Source organism: Nyctereutes procyonoides, unplaced genomic scaffold (assembly GCF_905146905.1).
Source record: "Nyctereutes procyonoides isolate TBG_1078 unplaced genomic scaffold, NYPRO_anot_genome, whole genome shotgun sequence".
Classification (NCBI taxonomy): Eukaryota; Metazoa; Chordata; class Mammalia; order Carnivora; family Canidae; genus Nyctereutes; species Nyctereutes procyonoides.
In genome coordinates this window covers 74600355-74607885 of record NW_026575125.1, presented here as the reverse complement: position 1 = coordinate 74607885, position 7531 = coordinate 74600355, and the positions used below count along the sequence as shown (strand labels likewise).

The 7531-nt window shown below is 44.6% G+C and overlaps 1 pseudogene; it reads right to left on the bottom strand.

The window, feature by feature from the left end:
• Positions 1-6021: 6021 nt before the first annotated feature.
• LOC129518002 (40-kDa huntingtin-associated protein-like) lies at positions 6022-6717 on the bottom strand (annotated as a pseudogene).
• Positions 6718-7531: the final 814 nt, after the last annotated feature.

Here is a 7531-nt window from a genome sequence, read left to right as displayed (position 1 = left end):
GTGGATGGAACTGGAGTGTATTATGCTGAGTGAAGTAAGTCAATCGGAGAAGGACAAACGTTATATGGTCTCATTCATTTGGGGAATATAAAAAATAGTGAAAGGGAAAAAAGGGGAAAGGAGAAAAAATGAGTGGGAAATATCAGAAAGGGAGACAGTACATGAGAGACTCCTAACTCTGGGACAAGGGGTGGTAGAAAGGGAGGTGAGCGGGGGGTGGGGGTGACTGGGTGACGGGCACTGAGGGGGGCACTTGAAGGGATGAGCACTGCGTGTTATTCTATATATTGGCAAATTGAACACCAATAAAAAATAAATTTGAAAAATGGGCAGAGGATCTGAAAAAACATTTTCTTCAAAGAAGACATGCAGATGGCCAACAGACACATGAAAAGTTGTTCAACATTACTAATTATCAGGAAAATGCAAATTAAAACCACAATGAGATATCACTTTACATCTATCAGAAAGACTATAATAAAAAACATGGGAAGTGACAAGTGGTAAAGATGCAGAGAAAATGGAAACCTTGTGTACTATTAGTGGGAATGCAAATTGGTGCGGCCACTGTGGAAAATAGCAATGACATTCCACAGAAAAATTAATAATAGAATTACCATATGATATAGAATGTACTGGATAACCAAGTTTTTTTTCACAGAGAGGCTGTGAGCATTAAAAGATAACACCTATGTCAAACAGATGCATGTATAATCCTCTGCCAAGGGTATCTGTGTTCAAGGAATTTCTTATTCCAACTACCCCTTGTCCTATTGGGGATTCCAGGGGATCTGGAGAGGAAATGACTGTCAAGATAAAGGTAAATGGGTTTCTATAGCACTGTACTACAACACCAATAGATAACTCCTTTCACAATCCAAAGAAAGTCTTAATTTCATCCATAAAAGAAAAGTATTATCAGAGAACACTGAACTAAATTCTTCAGGTGTCTAGGGCTTGAATCAAGGAAATAGAACTCATATGGAGAAAGAAGGATGACAGATTCAGCGAGTGTGAGGCTGCTTGTGAATGGGTAGTGTTCTAAGGACTGTGGGATTCACTCAGCAGAATTAAGGGTATATTCCTCTTTATCCATGACCAGAACACTTGACAGAATTTGGGAGTTGTGACTAGGGGTCTTCAAGAAGGCTCACTGCACTGATAATCAGGAGCTCCTTTCAGTCCCAGTGCTGAGCCATTCCAGGGTTAGTTCCTTCCTCTTCATGTCCTGCATTATCACATGGGTGCTCACTGAGCATCTGTCACTCTTCACATCTCCAGTGGCCCAGGGGCTGCAAAGGTTATAGAAATAGTTTCACAGGGTCCAGGTCCTTGCAGAAGTTATGGTAAACCTCTTTAGAACCTCTTTAATGTATAAAAAGGATGAAGGGCTCACTGGAGTAGTCAGAGACTCCCCAAAGATGAGCCGGCCCTGGCACAGTGGGCAGTACTAATGGAAGCTGGATGGGAGGGAGGGAATGGGGAGTCCAGCCTGACTGTTGAAGAGTAGGGGCTCCCAGGTGAGCAGACATGGCTCAAAGGTAACTTGTTGGACACTTCAGGGGACTGAGACCATCCTGGTTTAGGAATAATTGCAGGATTATTATGGATTTGCTTCTTTGTGATATTACACGAACTTCTAGGAAGTCTGGGTGAGATCAAAGCCTTGCCTTACCTAGGGGATATTTGGTTAGAGGTGTGTCCTCCTACCTCTACCTCACCACCACCTTTTCTGATACAGGCTAGGGTACTAAGAAGAGCCAGCCATCATTTCTTCCCACTTTATTTTATTTTGGAGGGATGAGGACAGTGTCTAACCTTGTCTGCTCTAGGTCTGAGGTTCCTGCCTTTGGATATGGCCATTGAAGGGCTAAAGTGCTCACATCCAACCACTGGCTTTCTCCATCACAGAGGCTACAGGACAGTGGGATGTGAATGAAGGAAGGGCTGTGAATGAAGGAAGACTTGGGGATCATTAAGGGCACGATGCCATTAAAACTTTACGAGCAGTTGGAGGGGGAGCTAAGATGACAATGTAGTAGGAGGACCCACGCTTCCATCATCTCTCAAACATGACTAGATAGCTCTCAAATCATTTTGAATACCCAAGAGATTGACCTGAGGACTGATAGAGCAAAGTGTACAACTTGAGGGAGAGAAGAGGCCACATTGAGGAAGGTAGGAATACAGAGATGTGGTTTGGGAGACAAATGGATCAGAGGTGCTGTGGAAGGGAGGGAACCCTGGTAGCAGCGAAAAGAGAAAGAGAGACAGAGAGGAATGAGTGCACAGGGGATGGCACAAGAACAGTTCCCTGGAGCCATTGCTTGGTAAAGTGAAAGGGGTTGATTTTCATGAGTTTTTGCAACCAGCATGGGGCTCAAAGACTGGAGATTTAGTGGTCAGAGGCTTGGCTGTGTTAGAACCCTGAAGGTACTGCCCTGCTCCCAGAGAAAAGGCAGGCAGGCAATGATAGGGCAGACAATGTGATCTGAGGATCATCTAAGGGGTACAGGTGTTCCTTCTTTTTTTTAAGATTTTATTTTTTTTATTTGAGAGAGAGAGAAAGAGAGAGAGAGAGAGAGAAAGTACACTAGCAGGGCAGAAGCAGATGGAGAGAGGGCAGGAGCAGAGGGAGAGAGAGAAGTAGACTCCCAGCTGAGCAGAGAGCCTGTTGAGGGGCTAAGTCCCAGGATACTGGGATCATGACCTGAGCCAAAGGCAAACACTTAACTGACTGAACCACCCAGGTGCCCCAGGAGTTTTCTCTTCTTGGAGTGCATCTGTGAGAGGTGGCATTGTCTTTTCTGGGACAAAAGAGCCAGTGGGCACCATTTCCCTCTCCCACCCCTCAGCATAGGTGCAGAGACACCTGCTGAGGGTGGCTAACCCAGACATTAGCTGTTTGACATGCTTTGCTCCAAATCCTTAGCCCCTGTACTCTGATATGAATGCCCTTCCTGGTCAAACCTGCATCTGTCTCAGTGAAGTAAGATCTTTATTCAGAAGACCAGTGCAGGGCCTTGCCACACCACGTCTCTACAGTTTGGAGTTTTAAAAGTTAGCAAGCTTGGCTGTGATAGGGCCCAAAGTGCACTGTTATGCTCCAGGCAGGCAAGCAACCACAACCTGGGGACAGTGTGAATAGTGATCTGATTAATGCTTAGGATGCACAAGGGGAAATTATTCCTTCTTCTGTGAAGGCTTCCTGAGAGAAGCAGGCATGGACTCCCCTCTCTGGAGAAAAAGGAGCAGGCTGGTCCATTTCCTTCCCTTAACCCTCAGCATAAACCAACTTCAGTAAACAGCAGAGCAGCCAACACTGGCTGCCTAACCTGCTTACACCACGTTCACCCCCTCCCAATCTCCACTCTGTTCTCTGTTGGTACTGCTTTTCTCAGGCAGGTGTGCCTAAGGACCAGTATAGCAGGCCCCTTTCCCAGAAGACCAGCACAACCTCCCCTGCATGCACCACATCTACTGACCAGAGAGCTCTACAAAGCTACAGGTCTATAGGAAATGCCTTCAGGTCTCATTTAACAAGCAGATCAGAATACAACCAGGTTAAAACTCCCCACACTCTGACCAAGGTCCAAACACTGTCTACTGCAGGCAAGGACTGACCTGAGGGAAAGAGCAGTCAAACCACAGCAGCAGAGTGCACACAGCACACACCAGAGACACTTTTTGAAGCACCAGGCCTTGAACATTATATGACCTCTTCTTTATAAATCCATTACTCACAGGAGCAGGAGATATAGTAGGGTTTTCTAATACACAGAAGAAGACAAAGTCTGAGACAAAATAGAGGAATTCATCCCAAAAGAAAGAATGAGAAAAAGTTATGGTCAGAGATGTAAGCAAAACATATAAGTAATATGCCTGATGCAGAATTTAAAGCAACAATCATAAGGATACTAGCTGGGCTTGAGGAAAGCATGTAAGACATCAGGGAGACCCTCACTGCAGAGATAAAAGAGCTAAAAAATAATCAGGCAGAAATGAAAAATGCAATATCTGAGGTTTGAAATTGACTGGATATAATGACAAGGATGGAAGAAACAGAGGAAAGAATAAATGATATAGAAGACAGATTTATGGAAAATAATGAAGCGGAATGAAGGAGAGAAAGGAGAATAATGGATCATGAAAGTAGACTAGAGAACTCAGTGACATACATAATAACATTGGTATCATAGGATTCCCAGAAAAAGAAGAGAGAGAAAAGGGGGAAGATTTGAGGAAATAATAGCTGAAAATTTCCCTCATCTGGGGAAAGAATCAGACATCCAAATCCAGAAGGCACAGAGAACTCATTCCCATAAAAATCAACAAAAGCAGGACAACACCAAGACACACTGTAAATTTGCAAAATATAGAGATTAAGAAAAAAATCCTAAAAGCAGCAAGACAAAGGAAGTACCTAACTTACAAGGGAAAACCTATAAATTTAGCAGCAGATCTTTCCACAGAAACATGGCAAGCCAAAAAAGAGTGACATGATATATTCACTGTGCTGACTGGGGAAAATCTGCAGCCAAGAATACGCTATCCAGCAAAGCTATCATTCAGAACAGGAGAGATGAAGAGTTTCGCAAATAAGGGCTCCTGGGAAGCTTAGTTAAGTGTCTGATTTGATTTTTGGCTCAGGTCATGATCTCAGGGTCCTGGGATTGAGCCCTACATCAGACTCTGCACTACGTGGGGAGTCTGCAGGAGATTCTCTCTCCCTCGCCCCTTTCCCCACTCATACATTCTCTCTCTCTAAAATAAATAAATAAATCTTTAAAAAAATGAGTTTCCCAGACAAACAAAAAATAAAGGAGTTCATGACCACTAAACCAGTCCTGCAAGAAATAGTAAAAGGGACTCTTGGAGGGGAAAGGAAAGACCAAAAGCAGCAAAGACCAGAAAGGAACAGAGAAAATCTCCAGAAACAATAAAAAACAAGTAAAAAAAAGACAATAAATACTTATCTATCAATAATTACTCTGCATGCACTACATGCTCCAATAAAAAGACATAGGGTGTCAGAATAGATTTTAAAAAAACAAGACTCATCTCTATGCTGCCTACAAGAGACTCATTTTACTTTTATTTTTTAAAGATTTTAAAGACACACACACAGAGAGAGAGCATAAACAGTGGGAGCAGCAAGCAGAGGGAGAGGGAGAAGCAGACTCCCCACTGACAAAGGAGCCTTATGCAGGCCTTGATACAAGGACCCTGGGATCATGACCCCAGCCAAAGACAGATGCTTAACCAACTGAGCCACCACAGCTTTGGTGTCCTAAGAGACTCATTTTGACATAAGCCTCCTGCAGATCAAAAGTGAGGGGATGGAGAAACATTTATTATGCAAATGGACATCAAAAGAAAGCCAGAGTAGCAATACTTCTATCAAACAGACTAGATTTTAAATTAAAGACTGCAACAAAAGATGAAGAAGGGCATCATATCCTTTTCTTTTCTCTTCTTTTTGGAGCATCAGAACAGCTTTATTATGGATTTAGGGCTGCAGAGACAATGGTGTATGTAATCAAATGATCCCCAGGAATATGTATGGGGTGGATGAAACAAAGGAGAACTTGGGTGATCACATCGATAGACACTCGCCTATGCTAAGAAATCAGATCGCTGATAAAAAATTGTACTTAGAGCTGTGCAAAATCAAATCCTCCCTTTGAAACAGAGATGTGGGGGGCAGGGGAGTTGGGTGGAAGAAGAGGTAAGAAATAAAGAGGGTTCTTATTTTTATGTGGGCAGTTTTGGGGAAGAGAGACAAGTCCTCCATTCCAATCCCATCACATTGTTATTTCCCTCCCGGTCATGGAAGTAAGTCTTTGGAATACAGGTAACTTCCAATCAAGTAAATTCTTATGGAGGCAAGAGGGATAAGATAAAGGTAGAACTGCGGGGACTCATGTTTTTTATTCCCTTCCCCCACTCTCCGCTCTAAACGGCAGGGGAGATGCACAGAATTCAGTCACAGGCAAAAAGTTGCTTAGTTCATGTGATTCATCAGATCTCCTGTCCTAAAGGGGAGACAGTTTCTTGTAGAACAAGGTGAAGGAGATGATTCTGCTCAGCACTCAGCAGTGGCCATATCTCCACTTGTAGTGACTTGACAGCTTCTGTGTCCTTTTCATGGGTAGCCATGACCAAGGACTGGAGCAGCAGGAACAGCTCCTCAGGAAGCTGGCCACTGCTCTCCTGCCCATGGCTGTCAAAAGCCACCCAGGAGTACTTCTCTAGAGTATGGGCATGCTCTGGTAGGAGCTTGGTGGGTGGTGGTTGCAGGAGGAGCAGCAGCAGCACATGGGACACCTTGAAGCAGGGACCAACATGTCGAAGAAGGCTTCCAGCTTGGTGGGAGTGGGCTCACCAGGCGCAGAGCCAGTGCTTGCAGGTAGCAGTGTGGCAGGCAGGACCGGGGCTGTGGGGGCAGCAATCCGGGCAGCGACTTTGGCAGCTGTACTGGTGGCTGCAGAGCTCCCACGCCAGGTGCTGCATGTGTGTAAAGATAGCCAGGACACCCTTGTAGTGGCACACCAGCAGCTGGCAGGAGGTGGCATCACCCAGCGCCTGCAGTGTGGCCAGGGGCAACTGTGGGGGGTGCAGCTGGACAGTATGCTGGAAGTGGTTGGCAGTGGCCGGCTGGCCCAGCTTGAGGTGCAGGCCCACTGCACTGCATAGAGCCCTGCAGCAGCTTTGCATAGGCAGGGGGGCAGATGAAGTGCTGGCACAGGTTGGGCACCTCCGGCAGGAAGAGGCCCATGGCCTTTGTCAGCACCTGCGCCTCCCTGGCTATGGAAGAGTGCCTGTTGGCAGTGCATCACAGCCAGCTGGCACCAGGCCGGGTAGGGCAGGCAGTCCTGGGCCCCACAGCTCACAGGAAGTGCATTATATCCTAATGAAGGGTAGTATCTAACAATAAGATCTAACCATTGTAAATATTTATGCCCCCAACTTGGGAACACCCAAATATATCAAGCATTACTAACAAACATAGAGGAACTCATTGATAATAATATGACAATAGTAGGGGACTTTAACACCCCACTTACATCAGTGAACAGATCATCTAAGTAGAAGATCACAAGGAAACAATGGTATGAATGACACACTGGACCAGATGGACTTCACAGATGTTCAGAACATTTCACCCTAAAGCAACAGTATACACATTCTTTTCAAGTGCAAATGGGAGATTCTCCAGAATAAATGACATGCTAGGTCACAAATCAGCCTTCAACAAGTACAAAAAGATTGAGATCATACTATGCACATTTTCTGACCACAATGCTATGAAACTTGAAGTCGATCACAAGAAAAAATTTGGAAAGAACACAGATACATGGACCACAAATACATCCTACTAAAGAATGAATGGGTCAACCAGGAAATTAAAGAAGAAATAGGAAATACATGGAAACAAAGAAAATGAAAACATGATGGTCCAAAATCTTTGGAATGCAGCAAAAAAGGTTTTAAGAGGGAAGTATATAGCAATACAGGCCTACCTCAAGAA